The 25,856-nt window shown below is 39.7% G+C and overlaps 1 protein-coding gene across 1 annotated transcript in view; it reads right to left on the bottom strand.

Moving 5' to 3' along the window:
• Positions 1-25,850, bottom strand: part of LOC118232230 — a 52,888-nt gene extending 27,038 nt beyond the window's left edge. The window contains exon 1 of the mRNA XM_035427017.1: positions 25,753-25,850. The gene's annotated coding sequence lies outside the window, so the exon portion shown is untranslated. The remainder of the gene's footprint in view (positions 1-25,752) is intronic.
• Positions 25,851-25,856: the final 6 nt, after the last annotated feature.

Genomic DNA, 25,856 nt, shown 5'->3' with positions numbered 1-25,856 from the left:
GGATATATAAAACAGTTACAATCTGACTATTGGCCTGTTATATCCTATTTGTTGCATAACAACGGTCCAAGTTGAACTACCAAGGACAGTTTTGCTTGACAACGGTAAAATATGCCCAAATGGCTGCAGAAGAATATTTCAATTTCAGGTGATTAAATCGATAAAAATCAATAAATACAAAAGTAACCATATATAGTCATTGTTGGTAACCCGTTGTATATAGGCTAAGTGGAATAAACCCCTCCGGGCTGTCCAGGTTATTAGAAAATAATGTAGGCTACTTCGGTGGTAGTATGGGGTTACAGAAGAAATCATAGGACAGATGGACCGACGACAACATCGCTTTTTCATACGTCAGTGGGCTAATTTGCCTAATCTTCGCGGGACTTTAGACCGCGGTGGAAACGCAGACAACCATGGGCTGAAGGAACCTTTTAGTTCCTTGAAAAGTAGTTCCGGGTACTTTTGGTGGAAACGCGGCTTTAGTTTTTGCATTTTAGATCTGTAGTAATTAATATTTGGACCGTTGTTATGCAAAAACTCTGGCTGGTTTCTATTTCCACCGTTGTTAATCAAAAACCTCTGGTCGTTAATTCTATGAAAACAATGATTCTATCAAGAAAAAATAGTTCCATCTCGTTTTATACCATACAATTAGCACCAATTTTGGTCATTTTTGTCATTACATTATTTAATAAAACTGCATGAAACCACAAGGCAATCAAATTAATCTGCCTAGCACTGTCTTGCTTTTTTAATGGTGTGGTCGTGCAGTGTGGACATAGCGTTTTTTTAAGACCCTCTGAAACGCGCTTTGAATGCCAGCTAGCTTTATGATAGCTTCGTGTCACATATATTAAAATTCTTGGTTTTAGGTCAGAATGGTCTCATGGCATGCTTGTTATCCCGGCTAGCTAGCTAGCTAGCTAGCTAACTATTGAATTGTATTCAAACCAGCGGTTACTATAAACGCAATCGTTCACAAACATACAGATGAAAATGCATCTGTAGCCATGAGTTAAATGCGGTACGCCTATTCTACTGTCCAAATAAGGGACGATTCCGATTTGTAAAGCTAGCAACAGTAACTACAAATGTGATTCAATGTTGCAATCAATTGTGAAATTGGACATTGAGGGGATGTAAAAACAATTAAAAAGCGAAAGAATAATGTTGCTGTTTAAACATTTAGAATGCTGGATTTTGTAGCGCATTGATTTTCTGTTAAAAGGCCGAGGTGGCCCTTTACTGAGAAATAATGCCCACCCTTGAACCAATCAGAATTGAGTATTCAGCCAAGCCGTTGTATAGTGAAACTTGATCTCCTTGTTGCCGGCCTTGGCACTAAATTGCGCACAGCCTGTCAATGTTTTTTTTTCCACTCAGACGCTAGTGGCTCCGTTTATAAACAAACATAATATTACGTTAATCACATTGTCATATTGCTTATTACTAATGCAATACAAGTTGGATCTAGCGCCATCGGCACAGGTTGCTCATGTAGTCTACTTTTTCATTTGCGAGAACGTTTCATAATGACAAATGCCAGTTCAGTCGGTTTGCATAAAATCAAACCGGTTTAAGCTCGTACATCGGACCGGACGGCCAAAACGGACCCAACCCTGTAGTAATTCTACATATACCCTTACATTTTATGAACTTGTGATCAAGAAGTTTTTGGTATACTATAACCTGCTGCATATATGCAATCTCCCAGTATTTCTTTGCGGACTAAAAAACAGTAAACTCATTTTAGATTTTTTGCCTAGACAGTTGCATTAGTGGCACTTTATTTCGTTCAAAATTATGAATATAAAGTAATCTAAGCTAGTATTGTAAATGGTACAAATGTCTTCCTTCATTTAAGCCATTTTCAAAGTGTCTGTGGTGTTCACATCTGGGGTTACAAAGCTTTAAATAGGGTACTCCCTAAATGGCCAAGGATTGGCCAGATTTGGCATGTGCGCTAAGTGGTGAAAGTTGTTGTTTGCTCTTTATTTTAAAAACAAGTTATAATGCACATTATCAGATGAATGGAAGGACTAAGTGGCCTTCATGTTCATGGCAAACACGTCATCACAGTGTGAACATGTAACATTGTACCAGGTGTGAATGACTTTGATGTGCAAACAACAATTAGCAGCAGTAATGCTATGTTTTTTATGTGGCATCAAGTTAATATAGTTCTTCCTGTTAAGCCATGGCAGGGTGTGGCTCACGTCATAAAGTCCGCCAATGGCCTGTGTCAGACATCACTGGGCATCAGCACAAGACTGTGTTTCCTAACAATTGTCACACCAATGAGAAAGAGGTGATGTATGCAAAAATGCCTTATGTAGTCTATAGCATCTAATACTATGTTATGTACTGTATAGCATGTCATACAATATAATTGGATACATGCAAGGTTGTTACATCACTTGGTGTTGTAACAACATTCATTCGCGTGTTTATTAACATGTTTGATTTGTCTTTTCCCTTATGTAGTAACATGTTTGATTTGTGTTTTCTTTATGTAGTTTGTGTTCGTTGTTGGCGATTCACATCTCAGATCTTTTGCTGATGGAGTTGTGAACATGCCAGAGGGTCGGCTGTCCTTTGGTTTTATGGCCACACCTGGAGGAGATGCAACAGCGTTGCGTTTGGAGATCTCCCATCTTGGTGATACTCCACGTACTCCGGATGCAGTGTGCCTGCTTGCTCCGGGGAACAACATGACCTCAAGTCGCACTATTGAGGAGGCTGCCAGGGCCTTTCTGACTCTCCTCAGTGTTGCATTGCAACACTGGCCAAACAAGGTATGTGCGAAATCATAAACACACTCAGACAAAGGCAATAATGTCCTTCAGTAAAATGTTATGTGTTCACAAAGGGAATAGTAATAGTGTAAACACCTCACAGCTAGACCAATGAGGGTTTGTAGCTGGAGGGGAAGGCACCGCGTGTTCTCCCTTGGCTGGTGTGATTCAAAACCGGAGATGTTAGTTATTTTTCCTCTGTTCGTAAGAACAGGGCACAATTATAATTAAGAATGCACTGGTTCCGTTGCCACGGGTTAGATATGAAGGCGCTGCTTCATATCCCGCTTAAAACTGGCCCGTAACGGATCAGTAGCATTCAGGTTACTCTCCGTTCGCAAACGGGGCTATGCTGTCATCAGAGATATATCCGATCTGTCGCCGGACTGTCAATATCCCAATGGGAGCATCAGAATATTCACAAATGCGCGGAACAACACATCAAATATATCCATGACCACAGCAAGAAAGCATAACAGTTAATAGGTTTTACCCTCGTGATAATCTGACTCCATATTAATTAATAAGTTATGTTCCAAATTAGAATTTAGGCTTGATTTAGAATGGAACTCAGTTCGTCTGAAGTTCTACACCGAGGGTCAACGCAGTTTCACCCGGTACGCACCGCGGATGCGCCCGTAACGACAATTTAACTAGCTGTTTGCAGACGACACAGCGGTTGTGAGATTTCCCTCATGGGGAGTATAACCTAATTAGGGTTCAGGGACTCCGAAAGGGCCAATATTGGTCATCCCAGGATCAACTTGGTTCTGCTGACGGTCCCGCCTTAACTGAAAACTTGGTGATCAAACAAGTCCAACGGGCAGTTCCCTAGTCATAATTGGGGGAAACCGACTTAGAGGGCTGTTACAAGAACGAAACATTGACCAAGACCACACAAATCAAGTCATTAACAGTTTTAATGTCAGGTAGGTTATACACTTAAAATAGTCAATTTGTAGTTACAGAATTTAGAAAATAGTCTAACAATCAAAGATAAAGATGAGCATACCTGACAGCAGTCTACACACAGAAAGAGTCTTGTGTGGGAAGTCTGATTGCAGACTCCCCGAGGGCCCTGTTCCTCTCCTATAAGAACCCAGCGCAGGCAGGTGGATGTCGCCACAAAAGGCTCATAAAACCATAAATTTACTTGGAGGGGGGAAGATTGGAATTTGGTTCAGACAGGATCAGACAGATGGATTTACCAGGAGGAGTGTCCAAAAAATACAGTTGACTTCCAAATTTATTAAAATAGATTTTCTCTAGGTTTGCTGGTTTTAAAACCTAAACCAGAGCATCACTCGCACAGAGACCATAAAAACCATACCAAATATGAATATTTGTTCTCGTGATTGTCATGAAAACTCTGAAAAACATGAAATAACTGTACAATCTTTTACATGAACCAACTGTCAACTCTCAATGTCTTTCCACAGTGTATCAAGGTTCCATAGTGTAGTGTATCAATGTATTCGACCCAAATCGGGATTTATTTCCTAACAAAAAGTGTGCGTGAGTAAATTTCTCTCCTTATGAAGGTTGGGAGACAAGTTACCCAGTGACACCAGGTGAGGGCACTGTGACTGTCCCTCAACTGTCCTGAGCAATTTGCCCCATTTCCATCATGTGATTTTATTACTTGCCATCTGAAACCTCCAGGACGTTGGGATAATTTTAGAATTGCTTTCCCGTAGAAAAGAGGTGTCACCTGTTAACTGTCGCAAAACCAGATGCCAAGGTCTTACGGGCCACTCTGTCCCGACAATATCAGACTCTGCACCTGGCGAATTGCTTTACGACAGTCCGAGAGGAAATTCCACTCTATGCCTGTTCCCGTGGGCCTTACAATAGTCACAGAAATTAAGTAGGTTTTGTTTTAATGCTAATAGCAATTTTTTATTTGTAGGTGTTTGTGGTGGATTTCCCCATACGACATGTACATGCAACACTGGAATACCAGCTTCTGCTAAAGCAGGAATATCACCGAGTTGCAGCAAAGATGGGGGTGCAGTACTTCTCAACAAATGATATTTTCCAGCCATCCAAAAGGTATGTTCCAAGAAGTTGTGGATACAACATCACTGTTCTTGGAGTACATAGTACATTCTTATGCATGTTTCTCTGGGACTTAATTATTATTGTCATTACTTTTTGTTTAAGGCATCTGTGGTGTCAGGATTAGGTACACCTAAGTGATGACAAAGGTATGCCTCTCCTTGTGGACTTCATTTGGAACACTTCATATAGCATCCTGCACATCCCTGTCAATCCTGTGCCACTTAGAGTGCATCCTACACTCAAACGATTACATAAAATTGTCCATTATTAGTGGTGTCCAATATTTGAACAATGTTCTCTCTCTGCTTTTTTCTTTTTTTTCGGTTTTTCTAAACCCATATGTCTGTATATTCTTTTGTGCAGCTGTTAAAATGAAGTATGTCGACCATGACCAATGGATACACCTGCTGCCTACTGTTCCAGGTAATTCTTGCATGCCAATGTGTCTGTGTCCCGATGTGTTACTGTTATGTTGGAGACCCATATTTAATTTAAGTCATATTGTTTGTGCTTGTTTCTAGATGTGAGGATGCAGGTTCGGGACCGGCGTCATTGTATACGTCAGCATGCTGCCAAAGGACTGTTTGTTGATATACAGCAAGTACGTTTGTGCTGATGTATACACTTTGTAGAACTGTTCAATTATGTTTTCTAAAAAGTAGGCCGTAAGTATTCAACGTAATTAACTCCTAACATCAACTTGTGTTTACAGCGAATTCTCAGCGGGGGTAGGATGGAACGCATCTTTGACACATACGTTCTATGTTACCCTTCGGCCTACCGCCAGAACGCCAAGCCTGTCCATGACCCAGCACCTCAGTCCGTGGCTGAGAAGAAATCCCTGCACATCAAAAAGCTAAGTGGTGCTGGTTCAGGTCATGTGGGTCGTAGGCCTTTGGTAGTAGTTGACAGGGTCAAAGAAGTTGTAGAACAGAAAGATGTTAGGGACAAGGTAGTAAGGAGGAGAAAGTTGGGAAACATACACACCAATGTTACACAGACAGAACAGAAGCAGGAGTTGCCTACTGAGAGAGGACTGAAACAGGAGCTGGGTAGTCAAATAGTACAGAAACAGAAGTTTGGTAGGGATGACGGAAGTGTTGTTGGTCAGGGGCAAGGGTGTCACATGCCTTCAGAAGTAGGCAAAGGGCTTCAGGATACACAACACATAAGAGGGTTATATAGCCGGGTGATGGTAACTAATTTCTGTGTTCCCTTCCAGCCCACTTTTGAATGTCCCGGTAAGTTCAGTATTGCAGAACTGCTTGATGACAACACATTGCCAATAACTTGTAAGCCAAATGGGGTGAAATCATTGCCAAGTAAGACATCAAATACACTGTACAAGGGGATTCTGTGCATGACACAAGTGGGGGAGATTCAGACCATAACAAGACAGTGTGCTTACAGACAGTAGCTCATGCTGATATTGAAAACAAACAAAAAGAAATAAACAGCAGACCAGCTGCAGTACTTACCATTAAAAAGGGCAAGAACCACATAAGAGGAGGTATAGGTGAAGGCAAAAATATTTCAGACGGCAATTAGCATAGCAGAGCAGCATGGTATCCAACTTAGAAGTGGCAATCCAAACAAGGCCAATGGTAATTGCTTGTATGAATCCATTATTGATAACATAAATGCAAGACAATGTTTTGCAGAACATTTGCCAGAAAGGCCTGTGCACTATAGAAAGATCTGGAATATTGTAGGTGAACAGAAAATTAAGGCATCTCCATACTATCCAAACATATATACAGAACAGCAGTGGAGAGAAGCATGGCAAACTTTGCAAACAACTAACCAATATGACCATGACTATTTTGGTGATATGGCTATCCTTAGTTGTGCTCATACTACTAAGAAAGATATCCTTGTTTTTTTCCACAACTTGGAAAATAGCGACTGCTCAACCTCATAGTCCAATATATGTAATATCTGCAGATGCAATAGATCGAGCAAATGCAAGAGATACTGATGTTCCATTGGTGTTAGCATACAATGGCCATCATTTTGAAAGCCTCATTCCTGTTTCTAATGTTGATGTTAACAAAACAATTGTTTTGGTGGATGCATACAAGACTGGCACGTATACGACTCCTAGGTCTTTAGCACAAATGTTTCAGCTTATTGGAAATGATTTACACAACACAGAAACAGATTCTCCCGCAACAAATAAAACCATATGTACACAGGACACAGAAAACCAGAAAAGAACAGAGCTTGCAGCTACAACCAGTAATGTCCAGATTCAGAATTACCCCAAAATACCACAATTTAGATGAAGGCAATAATACCAGCGATACCGTAGCCATAACTTTGCCAGATGTATGCAACAGCTGTCAAAAGCCATTTCAAACGCTGCTGGTACATTTGCGCAGGTCAAAACAATGTCAATTACATTACAACTTCCAATCTTTGCATCAAGAAGTAATTGTGAAACACGCAGACCAAAAACCTGTATGGCAAGCTGCCAAACGTCAAAAACTGCAAAAACATAAGCAAACTAAGGCCAATGTAGGCCTAAACCATGTTGAACAACAACCTCTACCATGTCAGAAAGAGAAAGAGGCCACTCCAATTGAAGCCAGTGCAATAAAGATGAAAGTTACAAGGAAAAGACAGTTGCATGGTAATCCTGTAGATGCCACAGGAAAACATGTTTCACTGTGTAATGTGAATAAAAACACAGAAAGAGATTCCCCCAGAACAAATGAAACAATATGTAAGCAGGCCAAAGAAAACCAGAAAAAACAGATCTTGCAGCTATCACCAGTAATCTCCAGATTCAAAATATAGGCCTAGGTCCTAAATCCCACAATCTACATGAAGCCAATAATACCAGTGATACCATAACAATGACTTCCCTAGATGTATGCAAGGGCTGTCAAAAGCCATTTCAAAGGCTGATGGTACATTTGAGCATGTCAAAACAATGTCAATTACATTACAATATTAAATCTAACAGCAACCCAAGTGCAGATGAAGTTGTTTTTGTCAATGGAATGGAAAGCCCATGTCTCACATTCTCTCCTTTCACTATGCAGCAAAAAAATCACTTTGTTCAAAAATTAACATCATCCACAACTCACCTAAATATGTTCATACACAAGAACCAGTTCCAATGAATGTCCCAATGAATGATCCTTGTGAGACAAAGGCTATTGTAGGTGATGGTAACTGCTTTTTCAGAGCTTTGTCATTTTCCATTAGTGGAAGTGAAGGGCATCACAGAAAAATCCGACTAGCTGTGGTTAAACATATGGAAACAAACGCATTACAGTATGCTCCTATTCTCAGAGATGGATATTTTTCTGTTGAAAACTATGTAAAAGCATCACGCATGAAATATGTTCAAACTTGGGCAACTGAGTTGGAAATACAAGCAGCTGCAGATCTCTTTGGAGTTGATGTTTTCACATACAGTCGCAACAAGTGGTTCAAGTATTCCACAACAAATGGAAAGACAATTGACACAGCTATATACCTAAAACACTGCAACGCATCTCATTATGAAGTAGTTACATGCGTGAAGCAACACAATTCTGACCAATGCACTAAACTCTGCAGCAAATCCAATGACTGTTCACAGTCACATCAGATAAGGAGTTCTTCAAGTCGACGTGAGCTTGACAGAAAAAACAAGCAATATGAACAAACAATTCCAAGATGCAAAAAATAAAAGAGGAATTAAAAGATACAATGAAGATGAAAACTACAAGAAAACTATCAAAGAACGCAGCATAAACAAATATGCCACTGATGCCCAACACCGGACAAATGTGAAACAGTACAGTGCACAGAAATATGCCACTGATGCCCAACACCAGGCAAATGTGAAACAATACAGTGCACAGAAATATGCCACTGATGAACAACATCGTGCAAATAAGAAAAAGTGCAGCATAGACAAATATGCCACTGATAAACAACACCGTGCAAGTACAAAACAATACAGCATAGACAAATATGCTACTGATGAACAACACAAGGAAAATCTGTAACAGTGCAATATTACCACAAGGATTGAATCAAAGAAACAAAGACAACAAATGGACTACATTGTTCAGCAATTCAAAGACAAGGTTAGCACTGGTCCCCAATATGTGTGCTCTGTATGCCATCGACAATTGTTTAAACAATGTAAAAAAAGTCACATATGGAAAAAAAGGGAATGCTTCATTGGCCAGTAAATGCATTACTGAAACATACCTTCACAAACGCGAAAGCACCTGTGTAAAACACTGCACAGATCCTAATAGTACACTGTGGATTTGTTACACATGTCACAGAAAACTTCTTGATGGAAGAATGCCTCCGAAAAGTGTTGCTAATAATTTGGTTTTGAATCCTATTCCATCACAGCTGAAGAACTTAAATTCATTGGAACAACATTTGATTGCAATAAACATTCCTTTTATGAAGATGCTTGCTTTACCAAAAGGGGGACAAAATGGAGTTCATGGTCCTGTCACGTGTGTACCATCTAATGTCCCTCAGATTGCAAGTGTACTTCCAAGACCAGAGCATGATGATTTGATGATCCGTGTGAAATTAAAGAGAAAGTTAACATACAAAAGCCACTATGAATATCAATATGTAAACAGTGCTGCTATTCATAAAGCTTTCTCATATTTGAAACAACATAACCCATGGTATAAAGATATTACTTTCAACCACGAATGGATTAATCCACTGAACAAAATTCAACAACCCAATGAAAATGATGACATACATCAGCACACATGTGAAGCTATGTCTTTTGACAATGAAACCTGTGCTGAGATTAATCCAGAAAACACTAATGATGAAGCATCCACTGAAACAAAACCAGATGATGAACCCATTGATGAATCAATACATGATACACAGCAACATGGAATGTTCAATGATACATGTTTACAACCTGTTGATACTGTCCAAGAGGTGATGGATCAGCACTTTGATGGAATTTTGTCTTTGGCCCCAGCACAAGACAACAATCCAGTCAGATTATTAACCAATGAAGGCAATGAAGCAAAATGCTTTCCTGTTCTTTTCCCCAAAGGAACCGGTACTTTTAATGATACTAGGGAAGAAAGGTTAACCATATGTAGATATTTCAATAACCGGATACTCAATGCAGATGGAAGATTTGCAAAGAACCTGGACTACATTTTTTATGCACAATATTTATCTGAGATTAACCAAGTGGTCTCAAATGTATCTATTGCACTAAAAAAAGGATACGACTCTGACAGAAAAATTACATCAGACATGCTAATGAACAAAGATTTGCTTCAAAGAATTCTCCATTTTGACGAGGGATACAAATTCATGAAACCTATCAGAGGCACACCTGCTTTCTGGCAAAGTGTTCAGAAAGATCTTTTTGCTATGGTCAGACAGCTTGGAATCCCAACATGGTTTTGCTCATTTTCTTCAGCTGACATGCGATGGAAAGAGACATTGCAAATTTTCCTCCAGCTAGAAGGCAAACATATAAATGCTGATGATCTGGACTGGTCAGAGAGATGTGATCTCTTGAGAAAGAATCCCGTAACAGCCGCCAGAATGTTTGATTATCGCTTTCATTGTTTCCTTAAAGATGTCATCATGTCACCAGCTCAACCAATTGGAAAAATTGTTGACTACTTCTACAGAGTGGAATTTCAACAACGAGGTTCACCTCATACTCATTGTCTATTCTGGGTTGAAAACGCACCTCAAGTTGATAAAGCTGATGATGCAGATGTTGTAGCATTTATTGATCAATATGTGACATGTGAAATGCCACCTGTTGATGATAAGGAAATGCACAACATTGTCTCTACTGTGCAACAACACAGCAAAAGGCATTCAAAGAGCTGCAGAAAAAACAAAACTGTCTGTCACTTTAACTTCCCGTGGCCACCATCAAAAAAACACTTTCATCACAAGGAATAAAATTTCTGAAGAAGAAATGCACCACAATAGTGAGCCTATCCAGAAACAACCTCAACAACAAACCAATCATCCAAGGCTTTCAATGGAACTTGCAGGACAGATTATGGAGAGAGTACGGCAAGTTGTCATGAATGCGGACATATCTTTTGACTCTGCAGATTCCCTCTTTGCATCTATTGGTATATCCCAGGAGCTGTTTGAAGTTGCATACATACGCATGACAAAAAAACCAATGTTGTTTTACAGAGAAAACCATCTGATGTTTGGGTAAATCAGTATAACACACAACTTCTCCGATGCTGGAATGCAAATATGGACATTCAGTATGTTGTTGACGCCTACTCTTGCATTGTGTATATAATATCTTGTATATCTAAGCAAGAGAGAGAAATGGGATTATTGCTACAACAAGCCCAAAAAGAGGCCTCAAATAACACTGATGCCAAACTAGCCTTACGGAAACTTGGCAGTGTTTATCTTCATAACCGAGAAGTATCTGCACAAGAGAGCATATACCGACTAACCAATATGACACTCAAAGAGGGATCAAGAAAGGTTCAGTTCATTCCAACTGGTCAACATCCTATCAAAATGAGTCTTCCGCTTCATCTTCTTCAGAAAAAACTTGAATGTATTAACACTGAAAATGACAGCATATGGATGAACAGCATCACAGACAAATACAAAGGAAGACCAAAAACAGAAGCATTTCCTGAAATGTATTTGGCAACCTTTGCATCACAGTACAGAATTCTGTCAAAATCAGACAAGTCATCACCTAACACCATAAAACTGGATCAGGACTTAGGATTTGTAATGAAGAGGACATGCACAGATGCTGCTGTTGTGCGTTATGCCCGCTTCTCATGCACAAAAAATCCTGAGAAATATTACCACAGTATTCTACAGTTATTCCTTCATCATTACAACGATTGTGAGTTGAAACCACCAAACTTCAACACCTTTGAAGACTTCTATCACACAGGCTTTGTCTAAATGATGACCACTGAACTTAAGGCTGTGAAATTTCTGGTTGACACAAACCAGAAACTGTTTGAAAAAGAAGCTGATGGAATTGACAAGGCTCAAGAAGATCTAAACAGAGATGGACCACCAGTAGATGCATGGGCGCTAATTTGCCCAGAATCAGAATTACAACGTCTACAGTGTCTGGAAGCAATGACCAATAATGTGACAAACACAGAGGAAACTGATGAAATCCTTCCCGATCTGCAGCCAGATGAAAGCAACACTTTCACAATTGAACCTAGGTTCTGTGGGTTGAAAAAGGACGCTGCAATGTGTCTGCTACGGTCACTAAATGAAAAACAGTTGCAGTCATTTTACAAGATTCGCCAGTGGTGTTTACAAAAACTCAACAATGAAAACCCAGATCCATTTTATGTATTCATCACTGGAGGAGCTGGCACAGGCAAGTCCCACCTGATAAAAGCAATCAATTATGAAGCATGTCGTATCTTATCACAGCTATCAGAAAACCCAGATGACACGCATGTGTTACTGACTGCTCCAACTGGTGTTGCTGCTTACAACATTGATGCTGCAACAATACACAACTGTTTTTCAATTGGAATAGATGTCTCATTACCATATCAACCACTTGCAGAAGAAAAAATCAATACTTTGAGAGCCAAACTCAACAAGCTCCAAATACTGATTATTGATGAAATTTCCATGGTTGATCATAAACTTCTTACATATATCCACGGATGGTTAAGACAGATCAAACAAACAGGTGACTATTCCTCTTTTGGTAAAGTGTCTATCATTGCAGCAGGAGACCTATATCAATTGCCACCAGTCAAAGGAAAACCCTTGTATACACAACCAAGTGGTGTCAACTTATGGGAAAATCATTTTGCTGTAACAGAACTCACTGAAATTCTCAGGCAGAAAGACACAGACTTTGCACAGTTGCTGACTGAAGACCCACCTCTTCAGGCTGCACCTCTCCCCATCCCTCCCTTCCCCCCTGTAAATGACTAAACTTAGGGTTGTAACTAGGCAGCTGTTTCATAGGTGACTTAGGCGCATCAACTGTCTTAACGACTACTTGTATTTTTATTTATCCATAGATTGCGTTGTTGCCGTTCTCGTTGTTAGTGTTAATCAGTTTAACCATCAGGGTCCAAGTTGAACTATGCGGTTGTTCCCTGTACTTGGACCGGTACTTCTCTCTAGGGGTTTCGTCATACTTGTTCCTGGTTATGGTTATACACTTTGTTGTACGTCGCTCTGGATAAGAGCGTCTGCCAAATGCCTGTAATGTAATGTAATGTAATGAATCGCTTAAGAAAACACAACAAAAAGCAACCACTGCAACAACAAGATATCAACATGCTGAAAAGTTGTGAGACAGGAGAAGGAGAATTAAGTGAAGATCTTCACATTTATGCAACAAACCAACAGGTTGACGCTCATAATTTTCAAATGCTGGACAAATTGTGCCCTCATACCACTTCCATTGAAACTCAAGACTTTGACAGGGCGCTAAAACTGGTCGCTTGCAAAGAAAAATCACACACCATGTCAAAGTTTACAATACTTGTTTGGTAAATACACTGCATCTTGGCATACATGCACGTGTCATGTTACTGAAAAACATTGATGCTTCAGATGGACTTGCAAATGGGGTATTTGGAACAGTTTCTGACATTTGTTACAAGGATGATGACACTTTCCCATCAATGATATATGTCACCTTTGATCATGAAAAAGTTGGAAAAATGGCTCGAACTAAGAAACCATCCTCAAAAGCTGGACTGGAAAAAGCCACACCAATTGAGCCTGAAGAGAACAGAATAACAAACAGTGGTGGTGTGAGACGTCAGTTTGCTCTGAAATTAGCTTGGGCTTGCACTGTTCACAAAGTACAAGGCTTAACAGTGGAGAAAGCTGTTGTCTCTCTCAAGAAAATGTTTACTTCTGGACAAGCATATGTAGCACTGAGTCATGTAACATCTCTTGAAGGACTCATCATAGAAGATTTTAAACCCACTGCTATATATGCTAATGACACAATTCATACTTCAATACAAAACATGCCTGCATTCATTCAGCCACCACTTCAATCCTTGAATACAATGTACAGAATTTTTTTGCACAATGTTCAAGGACTTTCTGCTCATATCCAAGACATTCAATGTGATCACAGGTATTTTGCAGCTGACGTCATTTGTGTGACAGAAACATGGCTAAAACAAGAACATTCTACCCAAGACATTCATCTCAACAACTTTTCATTTTACAGCAAACCAAGGTGCCTTGCATATGATGACACTGAACATATCTTCATGGAACTGAAGAAACAGCAGCATGGTGGTGTTGGAGTTTACTTTAAAAATGATGCAGACTGCAACATCACACATTTGCCATGTCTAAACATTGAATGTTTAACATTCAACATAAAGCCACTGGAAGCAAATGTTGCCATCCTTTACAGACCACCATCCTACAGTTTGGTTACTTTCAGAACAAAACTGCTGCATTTGATTGATCATCTTGACACATTCTTGGGAACCAAAATAATAATGGGCGACTTCAATGAAAATCTCTTCATTACACAAACTGTTGAAGATTTCATGCAGCAACATGGATACACTCAACTTGTTAAACAAGCAACTACTGAAAAGGCCACCTTAATCGACCATATCTATGTCAAAGATAACACAGCTTATAAAATTGATATTCAAATAATGCAAACATATTTCAGTTTCCATAACTGTATTGTCATTGATGTTTTCCAGTAAATCAATACAAGTTCCAGAAAACAAATGCTGAATCAAATTATTGCCTCTCATGCAGCCTATGGCACAAGACCAATGCCATTAGCTAACTGAAGCAAACAATGAACTCGAAGAGCATTAATCCATCCACCACTCTTTCCGATACATTGATTTATTTGTCCCAGCCCACCACATATTGATTATCTATTTTTTTACACTTTAAAATGGGTAAAATATTCCACAGCTGCGCACACCATATTGATTCGCTCAGCCCCTCCTTGCCCCGCTCTCGCTGTCTCACTCTCTCTCTCTCTCTCTCTCACAAACACATCGACAATGGACCCATCTGTGAATAGGCCCTTCTCTCCGTGCACACTCTGAATCAAAACATGATCATGCACAGGAGGAAGGTTTGTTGTTGGCTTTTCCCCACAGACAGCACAGCTGCCCAAATTCCTGAATACAATCAATCCGGAGTTCACAAATGGTTAGTCTCATTAACACCTCTGCACACATTTTTCCATAACTGATGCATTCAACTTAACTCTCATAAGTTCCTCTACCTATGTTCTTAACAAAACACTGTCAATCTCCAAGACCCAACTCTTCAAATAAGTTATTAGCAAGCATGTAAGGACCCTAGCTAGTAAGGATAGATATAACTTAACATTACAATACAGCTGGCTTGTCAAGGTTAGCACACTGTCATACAATTTTCCCCTCCCGTGAAAACGGCCTGACTTGTTTACATTTTGGACAGATGTGGCAAGTGACTACATCTATCCCTGTTTCAGTCACAGCACTTTCAACACAAGCAATATCGGAAGCGCTATCCCAAAATGTCTTATAATCATGAAGAAATTTTGGGATACTTTTTGAAAATAGAAAATAAATATGCACCACAATTACATCAACAAATACCATCTTTGGGGAAACAACACTATATTCTGTAAATACATTGCACTACTTATCCCCATTTCCAGTATGAACTGTCAACATGATTTCTTGACGATGAACGGGGTAAGAGCATCACTTTGAAAAGCACAACAAATAATTACGCATTTTCTTTATATTACTGCACTTTCTGGTTTTCCTTTTTTCTTTCCTTTATCCTCAGGTGAAAACAGACCTCCGAAACCAGCTTCAAGGACAACACCTGGCTGCCTACTTCAGCATCTCCATAAATGGACCCCATCCTGACGCCTTCCCATATGATAGTGCATTGGAATATTTTTCCACAAAGCCCCGTAAAATAAGATGTTCAAACAAACAGTGCACACTTTGCAACAAGTAGGCTGTGCAGCAGTCACTTAAAGTGTAGCAATGCAGCACTCACTGTATATTTTCCCACTTATTTTACACAAAGTGTTGCCAGTGGAGCACTGTATATTTTCCCGTTATTTCATAAACTATTTCACAATTGAGCACTCACTGTATATGTTTTCCAGTTCTTTCACACAAATTAAAGCTATAGACCACTGTATATATTTCCTTATTTGTTTGACACAACTTAAAGCCATGGAACTGTATATATTCTTCAGTTATTTCTTTCTCACAAAGTACTTCCCAATTCAAATATTTCCAGTGCCCCACCTTATATGGTATTATTTCATAACTCATTTTAAAAAGCATGTGCCTCCCCCCCCCCCTCCCCCAGTCAGCTACCGCTAAAGATACAATCTAATTCTGTGGAGAGGGGCATACAGGGGATGACCAATAATTGGATGGCCCATGTGCGTTATTTCGTATATTACATTTACATTTATTTTCCCTTTGCATTTTTGTGCTCTCTTGCCATTTTACTTATGATTTTACTCTGGATTTTTTTCTTTATTTATATTACAATTTAAAAAATGTACTTAATCTTTTTGTGATCTCTTGCCTTTTTTATTTGTGATTTTCCTTTTCACATGTTTTATTTCCATAGATTTTCACTTGGTGTTTTCTGATCTCTTGCCATTTTGTTCATGATTTTCATTTGTCTTTTCACATTTTTTATTTGCATACATTTTTACTTGGTGTTTTTCTCATCACTTGCCATTTTATTTGCGATTCCCAGTCTTTTCTATGTCATTTTCCAAAACACTTTCAAGTAAACAATTACTTTTATCCTATTACTGGTTACATTAAATAATACATTTAAATATGCAATTATCCTTAATGACATTGACTGGACTTCTTGGACTAAAAATCACTACATCTTTACCATTCTCACATTATCTTACGAAAACTTTCTTAACACACTGTACAGACTTCATTTTATACTTAGCCGCATTTGTATTTTACAGTCTACCTCAAGCAGGCCCATTTTTTAAGCTACCCTGACAGTAGTGGTATCATATGAAACTGCAGATCTTGGATACAAGCCATGTCATGCTACCTCATCTGCAAAGGGAATCAATATTACTGCCATTTATACTATCTAGTTCTTATTAGGGCTCCAAGCAGCAAAGCTGCTGAAACCCTATTGTCTCTGTTAGGATTATTCTTATTTTTCTTTGCTAAAAGTTTCTCAGACTCAGCAACCACATGTCCTACACCAACCACATTTGATACATGGCTTCCTATGCCCTCCACTACTCAAGCATTACAAATCACCTATGTCGACCAGATGGTGCCACTATAACAAACGGTCATGCTTAAAAAGCCCATAAATCCCACACCATAAGCCACATCAACACAAAACCTCATTCACCTATGCATCTGAACGTGCTCTACAACTTTGCCATTGTATCCACCTATGTCTGCCATATTCTTTGCCCACCACTTTCACTTTTTTGAAACACAGGTTTTTCTAACAAGGCTTTTTCAATTTTGCCCCACTCAGCATCAAATCAGATACACAGCCTCGGCAGAACAACCTACATAAACGCAATATAAATGGGCCCAGTCACATACATGTTATGCCCGCTGTCAACCAACACACTTCTCTAACATCAACGAAACATATCTCTTACCACAAAATTGCCCATAAGTCATCAATATTTCCTACAATCATGATATTCACTACATATGTTGAATGAACTTATATGATCATGACAACAAATCCATTTTAATATCGCTCCATAGCAGCCACAATACTGCCAAAAAACATGTATGCCCAATGCTTGGACCCCTCCCAACGCCGCTTGCGGCTTTAATTAGGGGTCCAAGCACCGAAACTGGTGGAACCCTATTGTATCTGTTAGGATTATTATTAGGGGTCCAAGCAGCGAAGCTGGGGGAACCTTATTGTATTTGTTAGGATATTATTAGGAGTCCAAGCAGCGAAGCTGGTGGAACCCTATTGTATCTGTTAGGAATATTATTATTATTAGGGGTCCAAGCAGCGAAGCTGGTGGAACCCTATTGTATCTGTTAGGATTATTATTAGGGGTCCAAGCAGCGAAGCAGGTGGAACCCTATTGTATCTGTTAGGATTATTATCAGGGGTCCAGGCAGCGAAGCTGGTGGAAACCTATTGTATCTGTTAGGATTATTATTATTATTATTATTATTAGGGGTCCAAGCAGCGAAGCTGGTGGAACCCTATTGTATTTGTTTGGAAATGAGACAAATTTTTTTTTTAATTATACCATGTCATTCTACAGTCAATATCTGGGACTAAACATTGAATAAATATACAATCTTACCATTGGTTTTATGCGTAGATGTCCCTTTTGTGAATGAGTGGTCATATATTTTCTTGGACAATCCGTTTGTGAAATATACGAGCATTTGTGACGCCTGGGTCGGCTATCTTCAAAAATAGCTGCGTAATACCACACCTGTTGCTTACGGCGTTGTCGCCCTGTTTAGTGCAATTTGGCTTGATTGACAATTCATTTATTCATTAGGTGAGAGTATAAGCTTTCTAACGATGTATAACATGTCTGATTTTGCTTTTGGAATAGCGTTTCATAGGTCAGCGTAACCGAAAATTTTCTCATCTGCCAATGTCTAAATAAATAGAACGGTAGGCTGCTCTGCGCGCAGCATACAGGTCGCGAGTTGATATTTCGTCTTTTGTTTCGTTTTTTCTCAATGTCATATTTATTATTTGAAATGTGTATTTATGTGTTATTATTCTATCTGTTTCTGAGGCGCTCTGAAATGTGCATTCTCTGCTAAGCTGAGCAATGGATTGGAATAGGTATGTGTCTAACGTAATGTTGCACGGTATACCGAAACTTCAGCACTTTTTCGGTACTTAAAACAAAAAAGGAAAGTTCGGTATTAGAATTTTCCGACGTTTGGTAGTTTTGCGTCAAATGTAAAAGCCAGGGAAATTTGTCTCCCGCATTACCGATTGAGAGGATGAAAAGTGTAATTTGTCAAAATCTTCGGTAGATGGCAGTAGCAACTAAGGTTGGCAAGTGAGGTGACCTGCGCTTGTGCATTTTTTCGTCGTTGATACAGCGCAAGCTTAGACTCAGTTCACTGCAGTAGCAATAGCTGTTCTAATTTGTAAATATTTTCTTATGGGAAGATGCTGTATTGTTATTGAAATATGCTGTTTTTAGATCTATTTTAAAGTGAAAGACCTGTTTAAAGATAATTTACTCTACAACTGTTTAATTTTTAAAATATATTTCATATAGTTTTCTATGGTTTAGTGTTGTAACACTATAGTCCTATGCTTATTGATAAGTTGAACAGGCTTCAACTTAAAGGTTGTTAATAAACCAGGTTTTTAATACACCGTGAATTCGAAAATGAGATCAACCCTTGTGGACATTACGTTTCTGATCTATGAAGGTAATTCCAGTATCGTTAGGTGCCAAGTATTGAATCAGTATCGTTTCAGTATCAATTATCGTGATACTAAACCTGGTATTGGTATCAATGTCAAAATTTTGGTATCGTGACAACACTAGTGTGACACACTTTTTAGTTGCGACATGGAAGCGCTGCAGCTGTACATACACGCCGGGCCATATATGTGTTACAACATCCCATCTAAGTGTTACCACATGCCATCTAAGTGTTACGACATAGTAAAGGCCTTTACGGGAAGCGGCCAGGACATATCCATGGCGATGTAACTAAGTCATCCGACAGCGTCTCTTAGCACAAAAGTCATCAATATTTTATACGATCATCATGATATTCAGTAGATATGTTGGGTGAAGGCATATGATCATGAGGACAAAGCCATTTTAAAATCGCTCCATAGGGGGTGCGATGGTGCCAATGCTTGGACCCCTCCCAACACCGCTTGCTGCTTCAATTATTATTATTATTATTATTATTATTAGGGGTCCAAGCAGCGAAGCTGGTGGAACCCTATTGTTTTTGTTAGGATTATTATTATTCTTATTTTTTTCCGCTAAAAGTGTCTGAGGCTCAGGAACCGTAAGTCCTAGAGCAACCAAATTTGGCAGGTGGGTTCCTATGGCCCCCCACTACTCAGGCACTAAAAATCACCTATGTCGGCCAGATGGTGGCGCTATAACAAAGGGTTTTGCGTAATAGTCCATAACTCCCACACCATAAGTTAGATCAACACAAAACTTCATCGACCTATGCATCTGAACGTGCTCTACAACTTTGCCATTGGCACCACCTATGTCCGCCATATTGTTTGGCCACCATTTTAACTTTTTCCTTGGGGCGTGGAAACTTCCTCCGCTAAAATGTCTGAGGCTCAGCAACCATAAGTTGTAGACTAACCAAATTTGGCAGGTGGGTTCCTATGGCCCCCCACTACTCAGGCACTAAAAATCACCTATGTCGGACAGATGGTGGCGCTATAACAAAGGGTCATATTTTTAAAGGCCATAACTGCCACACCATAAGTCCGATCAACACAAAGCTTCATCGACTGATGCATGTGAATGTGCTCTACAACTTTGCTATTGGGACCACCTATGTCCGCCATATTATTTGCCCGCCATTTGGACGTTTTTATTAGGTGGGGTGCGGAAGAGCTGTTGCTCCAAATCTAAACGGTTACGACATCTCGTAAACTTCTTTACGGCAAGCGACATCCATGGCGACGCAAGTAATCCGACACCGTAGGGTCTAGTTTTTATCAGTGAGGGGAGGGTCTGAACGTCGGGGAAGCAGTGGAAGACAGTGCCAGCCAGAGTGCATGCTAGGCTATTAAAGGTTTGTTAGTAAAAGCTTTTTGAGAGGATGAATAATTACTTTTCTTTGGCATGGATCCATTTGAAGACAGTATCGGGTGAGTTTGTTAAGTTTTTAAATCTGTCATTATGGTGAGAAATAGCTAAACCATTTTATTGGTAGGTTTTGAGTTTCTGTGCAAACGCGTGAAAACACACTGGTATAATAAAACAATGATGGCAATACATGTATAGTCCCCTTCGTTCCGTTGCTACCATAACATAAACTATCTTGTGTCTACAGCTGCAGTTTCTCGCTGCAATTTATAATACTGAATATAAACAAAAGACGCAATTTATGCTGTAAATCGTATTCTCAATTTAATCTCTAAATTGACTGTAAGCTTAGGGTTGTAACTAGGTAGCTGTTTCGTAGGTGACTCAACTCGTCTTAACTATTGCTTGTATTTTTGCATAGACTGCATTATTGCTGTTCTTGTTTGTGTTAGTGTTAATAAGTTTAACCTACAGGGTCCAAGTTGAACTAAGCGGTTGTTCCCTGCACTTGGAACGGTATTTCTCTCTAGGGTTTTCGACACACTTGTTCCTGGTTATGGTTATACACTTTGTTGTACATCGCTCTGGATAAGAGCGTCTGCCAAATGCCTGTAATGTAATGTAATATTCCGTAGCAACAAGATAAACCCTACATTAGCCCTAAAATATGCAAATACAGCAGTGAAAACGCTGCTCACTGAATAACGAAATGAACGAGACAAAGTTTTTTAAAATCATAACATGTCATTCTACAGTCAATATCTGGCGACGCAACCAAGTCATCCGACAGCGTCTCTTCGCACAAAATTGGCCATAAGTCATCAACATTTTATACAGTCATCATGATATTCAGTAGATATGTTGGGTGAAGGCATATGATCATGAGGAAAAAGCCATTTTAAAATCGCTCCATAGGGGGCGCGATGGTGCCAATGCTTGGACGCCTCCCAACACCGCTTGCGGCTTTAATTCTTTATTATTCTATTTCAGATAACTCGTAGTCCAAATCATTGGATGTCCTCATTTCACCACCACTACCCACCAGACTACAAAGCCCAGCTCCAATGTTATATTTAACTAATAAATACAATTTTTCCCCCCAAAGACATGTTTAGAAGCAGTTGTCCCTAATTTAGTAACGTAAGAGAACGTAACTTACAATTAATACAGATTGTTATGTTGCTAACTTTATTTAAGCTAACGTTATCTGTTAACGTTAACTAAATCTACTACTTTGGTGGAAAATAATGAGCTAACACGCTTTAACTCACATTGTTAATTCGATTCAAATGTGTTAATAAGATCAAAGTCTCAAAAATGCTGTTGATTTTAACTTCTTACCTTTTAAAAGTGCATCACAGACAGTCAAAAACACTGCTACTCCACGGCGCTGCTGCTACTAGCTCCCATAATTTCTCTAAATTATTTCCATACTATTTCAAATTGCATTCCCTGAGTTTCTTTCTTGTAAAGAGCATAGATTTTGTTTTTTCAACTGAAAATTTAACTCCCCACTTTTCAACTTGATTAATTCCATCTTGCACTTTCTTCACTATGTGTTCAACATTTCTCCCTCTTTTCCACAAAGCCCCGTCATCTGCAAACAATGACTTCCCCATATCCATAGGGATATTCATAAATATGTCGTTTATCATGATGGAAAATAAAGTTGGACTTACTACACTTCCCTGAGGTGTCCCGTTTTCCACAACATATTGGGTTGATAACTCTGAACCTATCTTCACCTGAATAGTCCTTCCATCTAAAAAGTCCATAACCCAATTAAACATTTTCCCTCCGATTCCCATTAAGTGCAGTTTGATTAGAAGTCCCTCTCTCCATAGCATATCATAAGCTTTCTCAACATCAAAAAACACTGCAACCACTGTCTCTTTATTTACTAGCGCTTTCCTTATTTCATTCTCCAGACACAACATTGGATCCATAGTATTCCTTCCTCTCCTGAATCCACTTTGATATGAGGCCACCATACCTCTTTTCCAAAAAATACATTAACCTCTCATTTAACATACGTTCCATTAACTTACAAATGTGAGATGTCAAGGCAATTGGTCTATAGTTTCCAGGCCTGCTGGCATCTTTTCCAGGTTTCCTTATTGGAATAATTATCGCCTCCTTCCAGGTCCTTGGCATTCTCCCCTCTTCCCACACTTTATTAGACAGTGACAACAATTTCCCCAGACTTCCTACACTCAGATGTTTTAACATGCTATAACATCTCATCTTTACCTGGTGCTGTCTTTCCTGTTTTATCTAGTGCCCTTTTTAATTCTCCCATGCTGAAAGGTACATTTTGTCCATCATCCTTACTATCTTTTCTGCATAAAGCCTTCATATTTTCAGACTTTGTTTTCTCTTTGTCTCTTCTTCCTTCTACAGATATATTATTGGAGCTATGTACCATAACAAACGTATTTGCCAATAACTCTGCCTTTTCCTTATTTGTTACTGCAGTCTCATGTCCATCGATCAGAGCCGGATAACTCCACTCCCTCCTGTCCCCTCCCATCTTTTTTATCATCCCCCATACTTCTCCCACCTGAGTTGTGTTTCCAATTGTACCACAGTACTTTCTCCAATGTGTCCTTTTTTCTTATTATCCTCCTTACTACTGCCTGGGCCTGCTTTAAACGCCTTATTTCTATTTCTCACTGCTTCCTTACACTTATCATCCCACCATGGTACCACTTTCTTCTTCATACTACCTTTACTTTTAGGAATGGATTTGAATGCAGCTGTCATTATGCCTTGTTTTATTTTGCTGTCAAGTGACTCTATGTCCATTCTGTCATTAACCTGACTTAAATATCTATCACTTCCTTCCAGAAATTTCTCCCAATCAGCTTTCCCAAGGATCCATTTCCCACTTGTGTTCTCTATGGTCAATGAGACAGCAATATTTATCTTACACCAGACTGGGTAATGATCACTCCCTATAGTACCTTCTTGGTACACTGTCCAGTCACACACTGCTGCTATGTTGTTTGACACAAGTGTAAGATCAAGCACAGCCTCTCTCCCTGAATTAACATCTATTCTTGTACTACTGCCATCATTTAAACATACTAAGTTATTTTCATCTAACAACTCTTCTATCACCTGACCATTAGCATCTGTTCTGTCACTCCCCCATAATGTGTTATGTCCATTAAAATCACCACACCAAACCGTGCTACTACCATTCTGCCCTTCTATCTCCTCAAGCTTGCTTAACTCTAGCCTTTTGCATAGATTATAGTAATTCACAATCACTAACTCTTTCCTTTCTGCCCACACTTTTACTACCACATACTCTTGCTCATTACCTCTACCTATTACTATGTAAGGGACGCCTTGCTTTACAAAAGTGACACATCCTCCTCCTCCCCCCTCTGTCCTATCTCGCCTCACTGCCACATAACCATATAAAACAAAATCCAAGTTAGACTTTAACCAGGACTCTTGAATACACACAATGTCTGGTTTTTCTCTCCTACTGGCTACAAACTGCTTGAAATCTTGCCCAGTAGCAACCAGGCTTCTCGCATTCCACTGAAGAATTAAAATTATTAGTACAATCAACCCACACATGCCGTTTCTTGACTTGACTGTACACTGAGTTCATCCCTTACTTCTTCCCATTTTAAACCTATCATATCCAAGCGGTGTACTGCTGCTTTGACAATAACCTGAATCCTTTCTGTTTTAGATTTGATCTCAGCTGTTGCATTTATCACTCCTGCTATGAAAGTCACCAATTTCTTCTTCTCTATCCATGCACTCTTCTTATCTTGCTTTTCTTTTGCTACGGCTTGTTCTTTGCTACATCCTCCCTCCTTATTCTGTTTTTCCTGTCCTGCCATCTTAACTGCCTCAGCAAATGAGACTTTTTCCTTCCTCATTATCTCCTGCACCTCCACCTCTCTTCTTCTCTTCTTCTCCAACACTTCACAACCCCAATAAGCCACACTATGATTCCCTCCACAGTTACAACATTTTGGTCTCACTCCCTCTCCACACTTCCCATACTCATGTTCCCCACCACATCTAGCACACCTTCTCTTCCCTTTGCACACCTTAGCCACATGCCCAAATTCCTGGCAGTTAAAACACCTCATTGGCTTTGGTATGAACTCTCTAACTCTGTATCTCACAAATCCAAAGTATAATTCCTTTGGGAGAACCTTTGTTTCAAACTCAATCAAAACTGTCTGTCTCTTCTTTCTCCACCCCCCTTGTCATTCTTTTAGCACTTTTAACTAACCTATTCCGCACCCTCAAGTTCTCTACCAGTTGCTTCATGCTAACTACAAGAGGTAATCCAGAAATTACCCCCTTGCACCCACCACCCCTCTGCTCCCCCACTCTTACTACTTTGGCTACTTTAGCTTTTCCAACACTACTCATTTTCTTTGCCTTCTCCATCTGACCTTCATTGTCGCATCCTATAAGCAAGTTTCCATCTCCCAAAACTCTTGCATACTTCACTTCTCCAATCTGTCCTCTAATAGTTTTAGTTAGCTTCAGCGGATCGACTTTCTTTACTCCCCCCTCTCCCTCAAATCTCACCACTATATTTATCACTCGTGCCTTCCGGGGGTCCTCCTCCCTCTCGCTCCCCTCACTATCCGTTCCACCTGAGCTAGCTCCGTCCTCTTTTCTCTCTCTATTACTTCTACTTTCCTTCATGCCTCTGTTCCCTCTCACCACCTGCCACTCACTCGCCCCCCTCTCAACTTCCTCCATGCTGTCACCATCCGTCTCCCTCCCCGCCATCCTGTCAGGGATTGTAAGGAGGAGCAGTGCAGGAATACCGTTCCGGACCTATGCAGGCCGTCGGTCGATATTCCTACAAAAACTCCCCCCCACACCCAAACATATTGCTACCACGTCCCGACGTCCGCAAAACAAAGTCAATATCGTTTAATCACTCAAAATAAAGCCAAACTAAGTTAAAAAAACAAACAAAAAAACCAGCGTAGCACAATGCACTCTTCCAGAGACAAGTTTTATTTTAAACTGTTGCCCGTCGACTCCGCATTAACGTTGACGTTGATTTGCAGCTAACCAGCTAAAAGAAATCACAAACACTAGCAGCCGATCTTCCCACTCGTTTACCGTCCGTTTCCTGAATCTGAGACAGCTACGGCAACTCCGTCGCCCCAGTCTGCTGCAGCGGAAGTATCGAATTGAGGAGGCTTGGATGGAACCACATGATCACG

This window comes from Anguilla anguilla, chromosome 7 (assembly GCF_013347855.1).
Source record: "Anguilla anguilla isolate fAngAng1 chromosome 7, fAngAng1.pri, whole genome shotgun sequence".
NCBI classification, from domain to species: domain Eukaryota; kingdom Metazoa; phylum Chordata; class Actinopteri; order Anguilliformes; family Anguillidae; genus Anguilla; species Anguilla anguilla.
The sequence above is the reverse complement of the archived record's forward strand: the minus strand, read 5'-3'. Positions and strand labels throughout refer to the sequence as shown.